The 14,326-nt window shown below is 55.2% G+C and overlaps 1 protein-coding gene across 2 annotated transcripts in view; it reads left to right on the forward strand.

Annotated features, from left to right (window-relative positions):
* The first annotated feature begins 2,073 nt into the window (after window positions 1–2,073).
* The window catches only part of GAL3ST3 (galactose-3-O-sulfotransferase 3), a 39,564-nt gene continuing 27,311 nt past the window's right edge, over window positions 2,074–14,326 (forward strand). The window contains exon 1 of one of the 2 annotated variants that reach the window (XM_074957820.1): window positions 2,074–2,610. The gene's annotated coding sequence lies outside the window, so the exon portion shown is untranslated. The remainder of the gene's footprint in view (window positions 2,611–14,326) is intronic. The other variant, XM_074957821.1, reaches the window with a different exon arrangement.

Consider the following 14,326-nt stretch of genomic DNA (forward strand, 5'->3'; position numbering starts at 1 on the left):
ATGCTGCAGCCCTGCAAGGTGCACAACCCGGGGAGAGGGTGCCTGGGGGGTGTGCAGGTGCGTGTGCAGGAGGAAGGGTAGGTGTGCATGCATGAGTGTGCAGGTGTGATTGTGCGCATGCAGGAGCAAATGGGCTGTTGTGTGAGTGCGTACATGACAGAGTGTGTGTGTTGAAGTGTGTATGGCAGACTGTGTGTGCAGGCCCCTGTGTGTGTTTGGGAGGGTGACAGAATGTGTGATGCTTGCTGTGCACTGACCTGCATGTGGTGATGGTGATGATGGCTGTGCTGAGGATGTGACTCTGTGTGTGTGTGTTTGTGTGTGTGTGCTGTCCTCCACTGAGCTGGTTGTGTGTGTAGCGGGGGGGGGGGTCTGTGTGTGCTCCTCTCCCCTCTTACTGAATTCCAGCTACAGTGCAATGTGGAGCAGCAGGGTGTGCACACAACAGAGGGGTGTGCATGTGGGTCTGTGTGTGTAGGCAGCTGTCCTGGTGTGTGCGTAGGTCTGTGTGTGTAATGGTGAGTAGGTGTGCAAGTGTGTGCAGTGTGCATGTGTAGCTATGTGGTGTGTGTGTGTGTAGTTGTGTATGTCTCTGTGCCGTGTGTATAGTGATGTGTTTGTAGCGGTGTGCAGTGAGTGCACACAGTGTGTGTGTAGTGTGGGGTGTAGCAGTGTGTGTAGCTGGTGCAGTGTATGGTTAGCGAGGGGTGTAGGAGTGTGCAGTTTGAGTGTAGTGGTGTGGGGGGGCATAGCAGTGTGAAGTGTGTGTGCATAGCAGTGTGCCACGTGTGTTCAAGTGTGGGTGTGTGTAGCCATGTGTAACTGTGTGCAGTGTGTGTGCAGCTGTGTGCGCAGTGTGTGTGTGTGTCAGTGTTCAGTGTGTGTAGCTGTGTGTATAGCAGTGTGCAGCTGTGTACAGTGTGTGTGTAACTACATGCAGCAGTGTGCAGTATGTGTATAGCAGAGTGTATCTCTGTGTGCGTAGCTGTATGTATGTGTGGCAGTGTAGTGTGTGTGTAGCAATGTGCGGTGTGTGGTCAGTGTGTAGCTGTGTGCAGTGGGTATGTGTATAGCTGTGTGTGTAGCAATGTGTAATGTGGAGCAGTATGCAGTGTGTGTAGCTGAACGTAGCAGTGTGCAACTGTGCAGTACATGTGTAGCTCTGTGTGTGTAGCTGTGTGCACGGTGCAGTGTGTGTGTAGCTGTATGTAGCAGTGTGTGTGTAGTTCTGTGTGCACTGAGCAGTGTGTGTGTGTTGTTCTCTATGTGTGTAGCAGTGTGTGTAGCTGTGTGCACCATGCAGTGTGTATAGCTCTGTGTGTACGCAGCAGTGTGCACTGAGCAGTGTGTGTGTGTGTAGCTATGTGAACTGTGCAGTGTGTGTGTGTAGCTGTGTGCACTGAGCAGTGTGTGTGTAGCTCTGTGTGCACCATGCAGTGTGTGTGTGTAGCTGTGTGTGTGTACCACTGTGTGTAGCTGTGTGCACAGCGCAGTGTGTGTGTCTGTGTGTGGCAGTGTGTGTAGCTGTGTGCAGTGTGTGTGTAGCTGTGTGCACAGACACACATGTGTGTAGCTCTGTGTGTCTGTAGCTGTGTGCACAGTGCAGTGTGTGTGTGTAGCAGTGTGTGTAGCTGTGTGCAGAGTGGAGTGCGTGTGTAGCTGTGTGCACAGTGGAGTGTGTGTGTGGCTCTGTGTGTGTAGCAGTGTGTGTAGCTGTGTGCACTGTGCAGTGTGTGTGTAGCTGTGTGCACTGAGTGTGTGTGTGTGTGTGTAGCTCTGTGTGTCTGTAACTGTGTGCACAGTACAGTGTGTGTGTGTAGCAATGTGTGTAGCTGTGTGCAGTGTGTGTGTAGCTGTGTGCACAGTGGAGTGTGTGTGTGGCTCTGCGTCTGTAGCAGTGTGGGTAGCTGTGTGCACTGTGCAGTGTGTGTGTAGCTGTGTGCACAGTGGAGTGTGTGTGTGGCTCTGTGTCTGTGTAGCAGTGTGGGTAGCTGTGTGCACAGTGGAGTGTGTGTGTAGCTGTGTGCACAGTGCAGTGTGTGTAGCTCTGTGTCTGTGTAGCTGTGTGCACAGTGCAGTGTGTGTGTGGCTCTGTGTCTGTGTAGCAGTGTGGGTAGCTGTGTGCACAGTGGAGTGTGTGTGTAGCTGTGTGCACAGTGCAGTGTGTGTAGGTCTGTGTGCGTGTCGCAGTGTGTGTAGCTGTGTGCACAGTGCAGTGTGTGTGTGGCTCTGTGTGTGTAGCAGTGTGGGTAGCTGTGTGCACTGTGCAGTGTGTGTAGCTGTGTGCAGAGCTGTGTGTGCAAGGCCCGCGTGCTGCGTGCGGGGCTCGGTGCGGGGAGGACGCGGCCACCTGACCCCACAAAGGACGCGGCTCCGGCTCCCTCCCTCGCTCGCCTTCCCAATTTCCCCGGCTCCGCTGCCCGCACGCAGCCGGCAACATGGCGATGGGGCGCTCCCCGGCCGGTCGCTAGCGCGGGGACCCCGCTCCGGCCCGCCCGGGGAGCGATGCTGCCGAGGCGCGCCCGGGACACTTCCCCGCCCCTCGCCGCCTGCGCTCGCCCGGCCGGTGATGGACTGAGCCCCGCCGGCTCCCCGCACTCCCAGCACGGGGTGAGTATGCGGCCCCGGCCGGGGGGGTTCGCCCGCAGAGCCCCCCCCCGCCCCCGCAGCGAGGCACCGTGTGGCTTTCAGCCCGGGCTGGGGGCTCCTTCCCCCCCCTTGCATTGACTGGGGGTCTCGCCCTGGGGGGCTGCTTTGAACCCCACTAATAGCACTGCTGTTTTTAATAATCTCTTCCAGACTCCCCCCCCCCCCCCCGGTTAAACCTCCCCTCCCGCACCCGCCTGGCTGATTGGGGCTATTTTGATGTGATGTTTCTTTGGCGGCGGGTGGGGGGGGTGTCACTGTGCTGGGCAAACGCGGCTGGGGAGTTCCCAACCCTTGGCACCCAGGCACGAAGTGTGGCAGGGGTGAATGGCCATGCCCAGGGGGAGATGCTTATCCAGCCCCAGCGCTGTGTGTGTGCAAATGAGAGTCCCCCAGCATCTGCGTGTGCCAGCCTTGGTGCACCACGCAGCTGATCTCTGCCCCCTCCGTGCCCCAAGGCAGAGATATGGGCACGTTTGCTGCCCTGTGGCTTCAGAGCGGCCCCCAGAATGTGTGTGCGCAGAGCAGAGAGAGCGGGGCAGGTGTGCTCTTTGCACCGCGACATCCATCACGCCACCCAAACTAACCTCCCACTGGAAACAGCAGCGGCACCCACGGGAGAGAGAGAGATAGCAGAGGGATTCCGGCTGGCTGAGCAGCCAGAGCTTCCCTGAAGCAGAGATGCTCAGGACCTTTGAAAATTGGGCCTGTCAATTGCCAGACATACCCCCACTCCCTCTGTATATCTATCACCATGCCCCCCCACCCACCCGCATCTCTATATCTCTATCGCCGTATCCCCACTCTCCAGTATCCTCAGGAAGGGCCCTGGGGGTGGGATTGAGCCCAGTGTTTGCTGGCAGGATAGACCCCCTCCGAGATGGGGCGTTAGGAATAAAAGGAGAAACAAGGACTCCGTGAGTTAAATCAAGACACCATGTGCTTCAGAGGTGTGCATGCATCTGCGTAGGAGTGTGCATGCATCTGCATCCATGTATGTGCAGCTGTGTGTGTGTGTGAACCTGTGTGTGTTTGTCCCCAGGTGTGTGCATGCCTGTTCTGTGTGCACGTGTCTGTGCATGCGCACACACACACACACACACACACACACACACCTGGCATGGGCTTTCACACAGACATGGCAGGGGCTGGCGGTTATTTCCATTGTTGGCCTGGTCAGGTTAAGGAGCAAATCAACCCCCAAATAATGTGGCGTGCCAGCGACGCCTGACCCAGCTGAGGGGTGGGGTAGGGGTTGCTGATCTGGAGACAGGCAGCAGCGGGACACACTGACCGGGGAGTCTGCATTTCCAGAGTCACGGCAGAGCATGGCAGCACCCTGCCTACAAATGCTCCTACGTACCAAGGGGATGGAGACATCAGTAGATGTACAGCGATTTTAGATGGGGATAGATAGCTCGATAGCTAGACAGAGAAAGCAGGATTAGGGTTGGCAGTTAGATGGCTAGATAGATGGGTACGTGTGGAGAGAGAGCACAAAGGATTAGGGCCTGTATCGCTCCATGAGCCCAGATCCCTCTTGCGCTCTCCCATCTATCAATCTGTGTAGCTGCGCACATGGGCGACCGGTGCAGAGACACACACACGCAGCCTGGTTCTGCGTTTCAGTCATCCGCATTAACAGCCCGGGGACCAGTGCGGGTGGAAGGTGCACAGGGTTGCGTGGATATATTAACACATATAGAGGTGTGTGAGGGGGTCTTTATATACACATTATCCAGTTGTCTGTCTCCAAACACACCCCTCCATCCCAGGCCTTATGGGGGAGGGGGACACAGGTGGTCTCCCTGCTCTGGACGGGGCTCAGTGCCATTCCTGCCCCGTAGAGGGTGGGTTGGGGACACGGCTAGAATGTCCTACGCTGCGGCTATTCTCTGCTCCCAGGGTCTGGAGGTGCCAAGTGTAGTCTGGAGTAGCCCCAGGCTGTCCTTCCTAACCCTGCTGCCTGTGCATGAGCAGAGTCTGTATGAATCAGCCTAACAGCCTCTGGAACTCACTGCCACAGGAGGTGGGCGAGTGGAGCTGGAAAAGGGGCAGGTGCTGAATTACTCTAGTATCTACAACAATATCTGCCGAGCTGCTGTGCTCCCTTAGTCAGTAACAGTTACTCCAGGGCCTCACCCCGGGAAGCCAGAAGAGGTGCCCGCGGCCAGGGGAATGTGTTCTGTGAGCAAGGGGGGCAGGGCACCTCGTGGGCAGGGCACTGGGGGAACCCGGGCCACGGTGACACTTCAGAGGAGCTGGACAGTGCAGGGTTGGCTGCACTGCTTTGTTATTGCAGGGCCTCTTGGGGGTGCTGGGGCTGCACAGGTAGATTTGTTACTCAAGGGTCTCTCAGGGGGGCTGGGGCTCTCTATCCAGCACTTCCTACCCCCTTAGGTCTGTTTCTCCCTTTACTGAGGCACATGGGGCATCCACATTGAGAAACCAGGGAGGAGAACCAATCTTGGTAGCAATGAACAAGCTTTTGTTCCCTGGGGGGGAGGCTTGCTGAGCAGCCAGACTCTCGAGTTCTGTCCCTGGCCTGGGACAGGCTGTGCAGCATGCGCCATTGCTCATCACCAGCCCCTTGTCCACAGCCCGGCACCGACCAACGTGTCCTATTGATTGGGGCTGCCATCGATAGCTATGTGCCTGACGCAGCCTCGGCTTCTGGGCTGAGCCAGAATGCTAGTTAAGGGAGACCGGGTGGGGCTGGAGAAGGTTGCACGTAGGTTGTGTGTGTGTGTGGAGGTCCTTGTTACCACCATCCTCTGCCTGCTCCTGCCCCCACCCACCGCTGCCCCCAGGGTCTCTCTCAGCTCTGTTCATTCAAAAGAGCATTTTGAGATGAGAAGAATCTTTGTGCCGTGAAGTTATGTGTGGAATGGACTCCAGGCCTTTCCCTTGAGGGGATACTGGCTCCAGTCCAGCCTCAGGACAGGGAGACAAGCTGGCTCAGGGGGAGGGGTAATGGGGCCTTTCCCCTGTAGGGTCCAGTGTAACCCTTCCTTTAACTGAGAAACTGCACACGGTGCCTTCAGGCAGAGCTAGGATCAGAACCCAGCTCTCTACTATGCGACACCCACATCTCATCCACTTTGCCACACTGCCTCCCACACTGGACATGCCAAATCTATGTGCTGGGCTGGGCACAGCTGCTGCTCTAACAGCACTCTCTTCCCTCCCTGAGCCAGGAACAGGAGCCAGCCCCTACCCCAGGGGTCACAACTGAGAGCGCGCCAAGGGGCAAACTTATCCCTGGCTTCTCCAAACCTGCAAGGGCTAGACTTCGCAACCAAAATATTCTGTTCAAACAGACAGATGGGTACGTACATAGCCATCACCTCTCAAGCCAGCCAGCCAAGAGAGCCACCCACACCGTAAACCCTCATAGGGGGTGGTTCTGTTCTGGTGTGCCACACACCAGACATGATCCAAAACTGTGCATTGAAAAGCATTTAAGGAAAATGCCTTGCTGAGCAAATGGAACATTTTTGATTGGTAGAAATTGGACAAAAATTTTCAAAACAAAAACTGAAAATGGTGGTTTCGTTTCAGTTCTTGACCAACCGACCAAAAAAAGTAATTTTTAATTTTGGTTCTCTTTTGGGGGCCTTTTCCCCATTCTCTTTTTTTAACACCCCAGCCCCCATTTCCAGGGGCGGGGAAAAGTTTTTTTTAAAAAAAGAGGAGAGAAAAATAAAAATTGACACCATTTTTGTCTGTTTTCTCAAAAAAAGAAATGTTTGCTTCCCTTCAAAGTGACCAAAGCGACTGTGTTTCCATTTTCCCCCAAACAATAAAAAACTTCAAATTTCATTATTTTTTTAAAAAAGCATGAAAATTCCCAGTGCTGATTGGAGCGGCCCCTCTCCAGGGCCAGGACATGACCAGGAAGAGTCCAGCCCAGCCCGGCAGGGGTTAAAAGTCCCTCCCATCTGTGTGGGGGTCCTGTCTGAGGTGAGTTTGGGAGATGTTCCCCTGTGCTCTGCACTTGCTCAGCAGAGGGGCCAAGAGCCAACTGGGCTGTGGGGACTGAACTGCCCCATGAACCCGTGGGGCAGCCCCTCCCTAGGCTGGGGTGAGTCTGGCTGGAAGCACAGGGTGGGACACTGCACCCGAGGCTGGCCAGACAGAGCATGGGGAGGCTGCATGTGGCTCAAAGTTCTTTCCACAGCCCCCATCCATCTGGTCAGCGCTTGGGGTTTCCAGATCCCTCCTCTACAAGGGTGCTGACTGCAGCTCCCTGGATCCCTCCTCAGGGAGGGCACTGTGTGTGGGGGCCTCTACTCAGCACCCTCCTTTAGCTGATACCTGCGAAACACCCCTCCCTGCCCCCACCATCCTGCTGTGTCTGTGGGTGGGGCCTTTGAAAGGCCCCACCCCCTCCACTTTGCACCAGGCCTCCCGCCAGCTGAAATCCAGCGGGCCTGGCTGGATGCAGTGCTGGGACAATGGTCTCTCTTGCACCAGTTCCAGCGGCTGACCTGCGCAGAAACTAGGCTTGCCAATTTTGGTCGCACATTCTCCTGGAAGTTTCCTCACATAACATAATCTTTAACTCCTGGAGGCTCCAGGACTATCCTGGAGGGTAGGCAACCCGAGCAGAAACCCATCCACAATTGGTGTGGAAGCGATTCCCTAACTCAGGCTGCAGTGGTTGGGTGCAGTGCCAGGTGCATGGCCCAGGCTGTGCGCTCCAGCCATAGCAGGCAGGCAAGGGCAGGTCCACTGCAAATACAAATATTAGCTCTTGGGAGACTCAAACGTGAGGCCACAGAGAGCTGGCAGGGGACCCCGAACAGGCTGGGCCTGGGGACAGCTCCCATCGGCCAGGTGGGTCTCAGTCCAGGATATTATTGTAGCACCCCAAGGCTGGGGCCCATCAAGGCAGCTGCTCCACACACTTACCTCACAACAGAGACCAGGTGCAGCACCAGATCATGCCAGGTGCTGCACAGACACCCCCCTCCCCACAACTGAGGTCAGGGCCCCTGCAAGGTCAGGCTCTGCACAAACCCCAACAGAGATCGGGTGCCCCCATCCCATCATGGCAGGCGCTGCACACACAGTGGGAGACAAACCCTGCACAGAACAGCGCATAGTCTCAACAGAGAAAGGGCGGGAGGGGAAACTGAGGCACAGGGAGGCAAAGGGACTTGCCCAATGTCTTACAGTAGGTCAGTGGCAGAGCTGAGAACAGAACCCAGGATTCCTGGTCCCTAGCCTTCTGCTCTAACCTAGGCCCCACCACTCTCTCAAAGGTAGGAGTAGAACCCAGGGGTCCTGGCTCCCAGCCCAGTGCCCTACCCACTGGAACATGCTGTTCCTGACACCCATGCAAACCAGTAGCTAGATCAACACCTGTGCTTGCAGCCCCAGCTGGGAGAGGTCTGCACAGGCCCCAAGGACTGAGTCCCCATCTGCCCCCTAAAGCGGTCCCTGTGGGGCAGGTGAGTCCCATGGGGGAAGGAGATGTTGTGGGGGGCTCTCCCTGGAGGCATCCCTGTGTGGCCGGGTGGGAGAGGTCTGTGTGCTGAGGGGCCTATCCCTGCACATGCCCCTGCTCTGGGATCGCACTGATCCAACTCCTCCAAGTAGCCCTGTCCTTGGGGACGTGACTGTGCATACCAAGGACTTTTCCATAGCCTTTGCCAGGCCATGCTCAGGTATCTGGAGATCTGCATGCCCTTGAGCAGTGTCACAGCCTGGCATGGCTCCCTGACGTTGCCGTGATATAAATATGCACTCAGCAGCCCAGCCACATCTTGTTGAGGGGGCCCAACCCTGGGATCCCGATCCAGAACACACACAGATTCTGAGCCCAGCACCATCACAGGTAGGTTTTGATCCAATATAGCCATACCAGGGGGTATTCAGTCTGAGCTGGGAGCCAGGGCTCCTGGGTTCTATCCCAGCTCTGGGAGAGGAGTCTAGTGGCTTGGGGAGGGAGGGCGGGCAGGCAGGTTTCCTAGGTTCTGTTACCAATTTTGGGGGGAGTGAGGCAAGTAGGTTAAAGCAGAAGAAGATCTGGGAGCCAGGACTCCCGGGTTCTATTCCCTACTCTCGTGCTATGGCAGGTTTGTGGTTGCAGGAGCTGTTCAGAGGGAGCTGAATTGAGGTCACCTATGCTGTGTCCCAGCCTCGCTAATACCTGTAACTCTAGCCCGTTGTCTGAGCTGGCAGAGGAAAGGTTGCACTACAGTAAATCTATCTCTCGCTGCGCCAGGGTGGCAGAAACCAACCCGGCAGCCTCATTGTGTTTCCATCTGAAAGGCTGCTCCCCTCCTGCACGTCACCTGAGCGGGTGGAATCTGTTAAGAGTGGGGCACACTCAGCCCTGCTGAACTGAGCGATCTGAGGGAATGGGAGCCAGGAGTGTGGGGTAGAGGTTACAACCAGGGGGCTGGGAGCTGGGAATACAACCAGGGATCCTGGGTCCCATAACCTCAACCCCTGCTCGAACCACTAGATCCCCCTCTCCTGCAAGAGGCAGGGAGAGAACCCCCGAGTCCTTATTCCCCGCTCCTCACAGCTCACGAGAGCCCTCTCCCCTCCCAGAGTTAGGGCTAGCACCCACTAATCTTGGCCCCCCAACCCCTGGTGCAGTTCTGTAGCTCCCTTCTCAGTTCCCAAGCTTTGCCCCAGGCCCTGGGCTGAGGCACTAATTAGCCAGCTGGCTCACTCTCTGCCGAGCGAGCAGTGACTTTAACAGCTGAGCAAGCTGGCTCTGCAGAGACTGGCGCTTGCCCTGGGGGACTGGCGCAGGAATCAGTTCAGCTGGTATCTGCGACTCATCCACCTGCTCTTCGTACCCCTGGGCAATGGGAATGGATTTATTGACAGTTGGGCAGCCATGGCAGGCAGCTCACCCCACACGGCCGACTGACTGGTGGGGGAGCTGGGCAGCACCACTCACGTCTGGCCTGGATTATGTGAGTGGCATGGCTGGGACAGTGGCAGCTCTGTGCTGGTGGAGATGCATTGGGCTCCCACTCTGCTGCCCTAGTGCTGCGCTGGGATGGACCCATAAGCCAGGGAGGTTGAAGGGATTGAACGTGCATCACAGGATTTGAGGGAACTGTGCTGGCGAATCTAAGCATTCTTCTTGTGGTGTCTGCATAGGAGTGGGCTCTCCTCTGGAGGGAAATCAGAGAGGCAGCAGCTAGGCACTGTCAGAGTGTAATGTGTTTATTTACACTCTATAAGCCAGTCCTGGGACGGATATGGTCACAACCCACACGTGGGCAACGCCCCTGCCCCTCAGGGATCTCAGCTCAAGCCCAGCTCTGTCCCCAGAATTGACCATAAGGAGAGAGAGAGTTGGACAGGGAGAAAGCTCCCTTGTTTGCAACAGCTTCCCCAAAAACAAGGTGCATCACAAATCAAACAACAATGCAGCATTCTTCCAAGGAATAACATCACTCGTACCCTCAAGAAGAGGGCTGGAAGGCCATGGGTAACAGCACCACCTTGTGACTCCCACCACAACACATCCCCCGTGCCCTGTAGCTTCCTTTGGATACAGGACTCTCCTTCGCTTCCTGTTCTAAATTGTCACAGGGCAGTGGTGTGCAGCTGTTCACAGGGACAGATCATCAGCTGGAGTAAATTGTCCTGGCTCCATTGATTTCAACCAAGCTATGACAGTTTACACCAGTTGAGGATCTTGCCTGTAGAATCTAATGCCAAAAGGGCCTGTTCTGATCTTCCAGTCTGACCTCTGGCATCATCCAGGCCAGCCCCAAGGACTCCCACATCCCTCCCATCATTTCTGTCTGTGCTGGAGCAGAGCCTAGAGATACATACCCCTGGTCTGGATTGAAAAACTCCAGGTGATGGACAATTTGCACATTAAACAGTCCTGCACCCCAGAGGCAGCTGTATCTCAGCACCGGGTGAGGGATCCCTGTATAAAACAGCCCACACACCCCACCTGAGAAGTGGGCACATCTCAGTGCTGGGCAAGGGGGCTCTGTATGAACCCGGTTTGTATGTTCATTAAAGGCTGTGGGTTTTCTGAATGCAAGGCCAGGTATAACCAACAGTTATTCATGCAGTAATTAATGTAAAAATGTTAACCCACCACTATTAAACATTTTTAGACTTGGTATCTTGCACCCAAGAGCGATCTCTGAACTGTTAGCTTTGCTTTTTAACAAATCTTGGAGCAGTGGGGAAGTTCCAGAGAACTGGAGGGAAACTAACACTGTGCCAATATTTGAAAAAGGTTAGCAGGACAACCCAGGTAATTATAAGTCTGTCAGTCTGACATTGATCCCAGGCAAAAATCATGGACCTCTGAGATGGGACACAACCAGTAAAGGATATAATGTATGCCAATCAGCGTGGTTCACTAGAACACACTTCTTGTCAAACAAACGTGGTATTGTTTTTAGATGAGTTTGCAAGTCTGGTTGATAAAGGTGTTGACATAATAGGGTTAAGTAAGACGTTTGGCTTAGTCCCATGTGACATTCTGATTGAAGTTATTAGCACTGAAGTGGCAAAATACTGTCTTAATGCAGGGTTAACATTGCCCACTGATAGCTCGTGTCCTTCTAGACCATCGGGGTGAGCAACAAACGTCTGAAAACCAGGAAATTCTGAGTTAAGGTAAACGCCCACTCAGCCTTAACTCTGCTCCTGGAGCTGGGAGTAGCCATTGGGAATTATCTGCATGCAGTCCAGCTGCCCTCATTGTGTTAGGTGTAGCCATACTGCAGGGGGGAGGAATGAGTTGGAACAACTGGGAAGAGCTCTATGATAGGAGGAGATCTGGATGCGAGTCCCCCCGTGCGTGTTCTCAAAGGGGAGAGGTTCCAGCCTGCATCGTCACAGTACAGAATTGTGTTGGATGTGTTGGTCGCAGGGCTCTGGGGGTATTGTCCGCAGTGAGTGGGATCGGAGCGTAGTCTGTGGATTTAATGAAGGGTAGGGGTAGTACAGGGTTTGGTGGTATCCTGTGTGCAGCTGTGACTGGGTTATAAGAGGGTGGGGAGTGGCTGTTAGAGTTTGCAGCTGTGTACTCTCTCGGGGGAGTATAGGAGGCCAAGTGCAGCGAATACCTATGCCTCATGGTGAAAAGGCAGAGTGTGAGGGTGTGTGTTATGGGGCATTGCTCAAAGAGGGCAGAGCTGAGGCTATGGGGGCATTTACCTTAACTCTGTATTTCCTGGTTTTCACATGATTGAGTTTTGCTGAGCTCGATGTTCTGGATGGGCACGAGCGATCGCCAGGCAATAACTCTGCGTTAAAGTGCTCTGCCATTTAATTTCCTAGGTTTGTAAACAGAAGGAAATGTTTGCTAGGAGCAAGTGGTCATCAGACAGCTCTAGCTCTTCCCTAGGTTTGCAGCTGATCTGCTTCTGTGGCTAGGTAACAATTAAGAGACCTAGTTTTTCTATAGTGCTTTTCATCAGTGGATCGTTATATCATTATCCCACTTCACAGGTGGGAAACCGAGGCACAGAGAGATGAAGTGACTTGCCCAAGATCACTCAGCAAGCCAGTGGCAGAGGTAGGAATAGTCCCAGATCAGTGGGCTTTCCTGTAGGCTACACAGTTGCCATGTGATTCCTCAGTGCTCCTCCCGCTCCTGTACATTGTGGTCTAGTGCAGTCGGGATACTGGTGGTGCTTTGAGATGTTTGCCATGTGTCCCGACTAATAGGGCTGGGGAGAGAAATCTCATTTCTGGGCTGGGCCCCCAAGTTAATCCTTGGCAGTTGTGTTACAGCGTTCCTGACATTCCCCATGAACTGGGCTCATCTCCCGTATACTGCACTTGTCACAAACTGCAGTGCTCCCGATTTCCTCCGTCCTCGGGGCTGGCACGGCCTGGGCTCAGCTGGTGCCTCAGGCTCCACGGCTGCTGGGGGCAGAGGTGAGAGCAGGGACTGGAGTGGCCGCTGTGGTGCCTGGGGTCAAGCTAGGGAGCAGGTAGGAACCGGGGTGATTGGGCCAGGAGCAGCTATCCCCAGTGAGAGATGTGCACTGCTGGGACCCCCTTCCCAGCCTGCTCCCCCCCATCCCACTGTACCATCCCTTACTCCCCATGCCAAGTGCCCCCCTCAACTCCCTGCCTCCACCTGGTGGCATGGTGGCTGCACCGCACAATGGTGCCCTGTAGTGAAAGCATTTGACCCCCTCAGCTGGGGCCCTGTTGTCCTCTGCCTGTGCCCTCCCTCCTAGGGTGGCCAGGTGCCTGGTTTTCGACCGGAAAGTCCAGTCAAGAAGAGGACCTGCCACTGTCCAGTCAAATTTACTGACCGGACACCAAGAGTCAGGTTACTGTGGCCAGGGCAGGTGCCAGGTCATCACCCGCGCTAGCCCCTACTCAGCCAGGGCCACTTCCTACCTGCGTGGGGCGGCTGCAGCTCCCAGTCCCGGCTCTGCAGGCCAGTCCCGGGCAGGGGGAGAAGGGAAAAAGTAGCAAGTGATGTGGAGTGGGGGGAAGGGGTGGGACAGGGGAGGGTCCAGCACTCCTGCTGGAGTATTTGGCTTTTAAATATTACAAAGGTGGCAGCCCTCCCATCCTCCCAGGCTCAGGAACAGCCAGCCAGTGACCCCAGCCTAGTGCTCAGTGGAGTTTGCAGCCTGCTCAGTGCAAGTGAGACTTAGCAGGACGGTTGGGGATTACAGTACGTTTAATCATGCGAGAGATGATCGGTGTCTCCCTTCCCCACCCTACAGCACTGGCCTCCCACCCACAGTTCCCTTCTGCCCCATTAAGCCACAGCACTGGAGAAGGCGTTTATGTGTAGGAAGTTGCTCCTTGCTGGCCCCTGCCCTAATCTGTTGCCTACGTACATCCCAGGCAGCAGCTAACTGTGGGCCACAAACTTGCTTGGTTGTGTAGCCAGAGCATTAACTTCAATCCCCCTCCCCCCGCAGATCCCAGCTCACATGGAGGGCAGGTAGAAGGCCTCAGACACCCTCAAGAGGAGCAGGGTCCTCCTGGTCCCAGAACACATTGCAGGGATCTGAGCCCCTCCCCCTGCCCAAAGGGCTAGGGCTCCCCCAGATCCCAGCTCACCCACCTGCTTGCTGGGTGACCTCAGAGCTGATAGGTTCCCCCCCCCCCCCAACCTCAACCCCCAACTTCCTCTGTTACCCCTGACATTCTTCAGCCCCTCATCTCTCCCCTTCCACCTCATCTGAGCACCCAGCCACCCATTCCCATAATCCTCACATTCGTTGCTGCAGACCCTAGCCGCTCATAGGGGAAGAGGATCTCCTCCTGCACCCTGAGCAGTCATATGTGCAATTTAGTCTCTCTTCAGAAATAGTTTCAGCATCTCCTGAATTCTCTGCTGCGTTCAGCTTACAGTTCTCCACAATCAATAAATAAAAATATCGACTGAGGTAGATTCCCTCTCCACTTCCTTCTCAGATGTCTGCCCAGGGTGGCTCTCAAACTGAGCCCATTAACATAATGAAACGCTGTTGGGTTCTCCCCCAGGCACGCTGGATCTCAGGAACCCCAGCTCAAATAACCCCAAGTCCAGGTCACTAACCCTCCCCTATGCTCCCATGAGACACAGCAAATTTCAAGACAATCCATGTAAGCAGGCGGGATTTTAGAGCACTTAAAAGAGGCATCCTTTAAACAGGAGGACTTCCCAGGGCATGTTTACCTGGACAGCTGTGCCGCTGCTCTATGCCGATGGGAGAGC

Source organism: Natator depressus, chromosome 7 (assembly GCF_965152275.1).
Source record: "Natator depressus isolate rNatDep1 chromosome 7, rNatDep2.hap1, whole genome shotgun sequence".
NCBI lineage: Eukaryota > Metazoa > Chordata > Testudines > Cheloniidae > Natator > Natator depressus.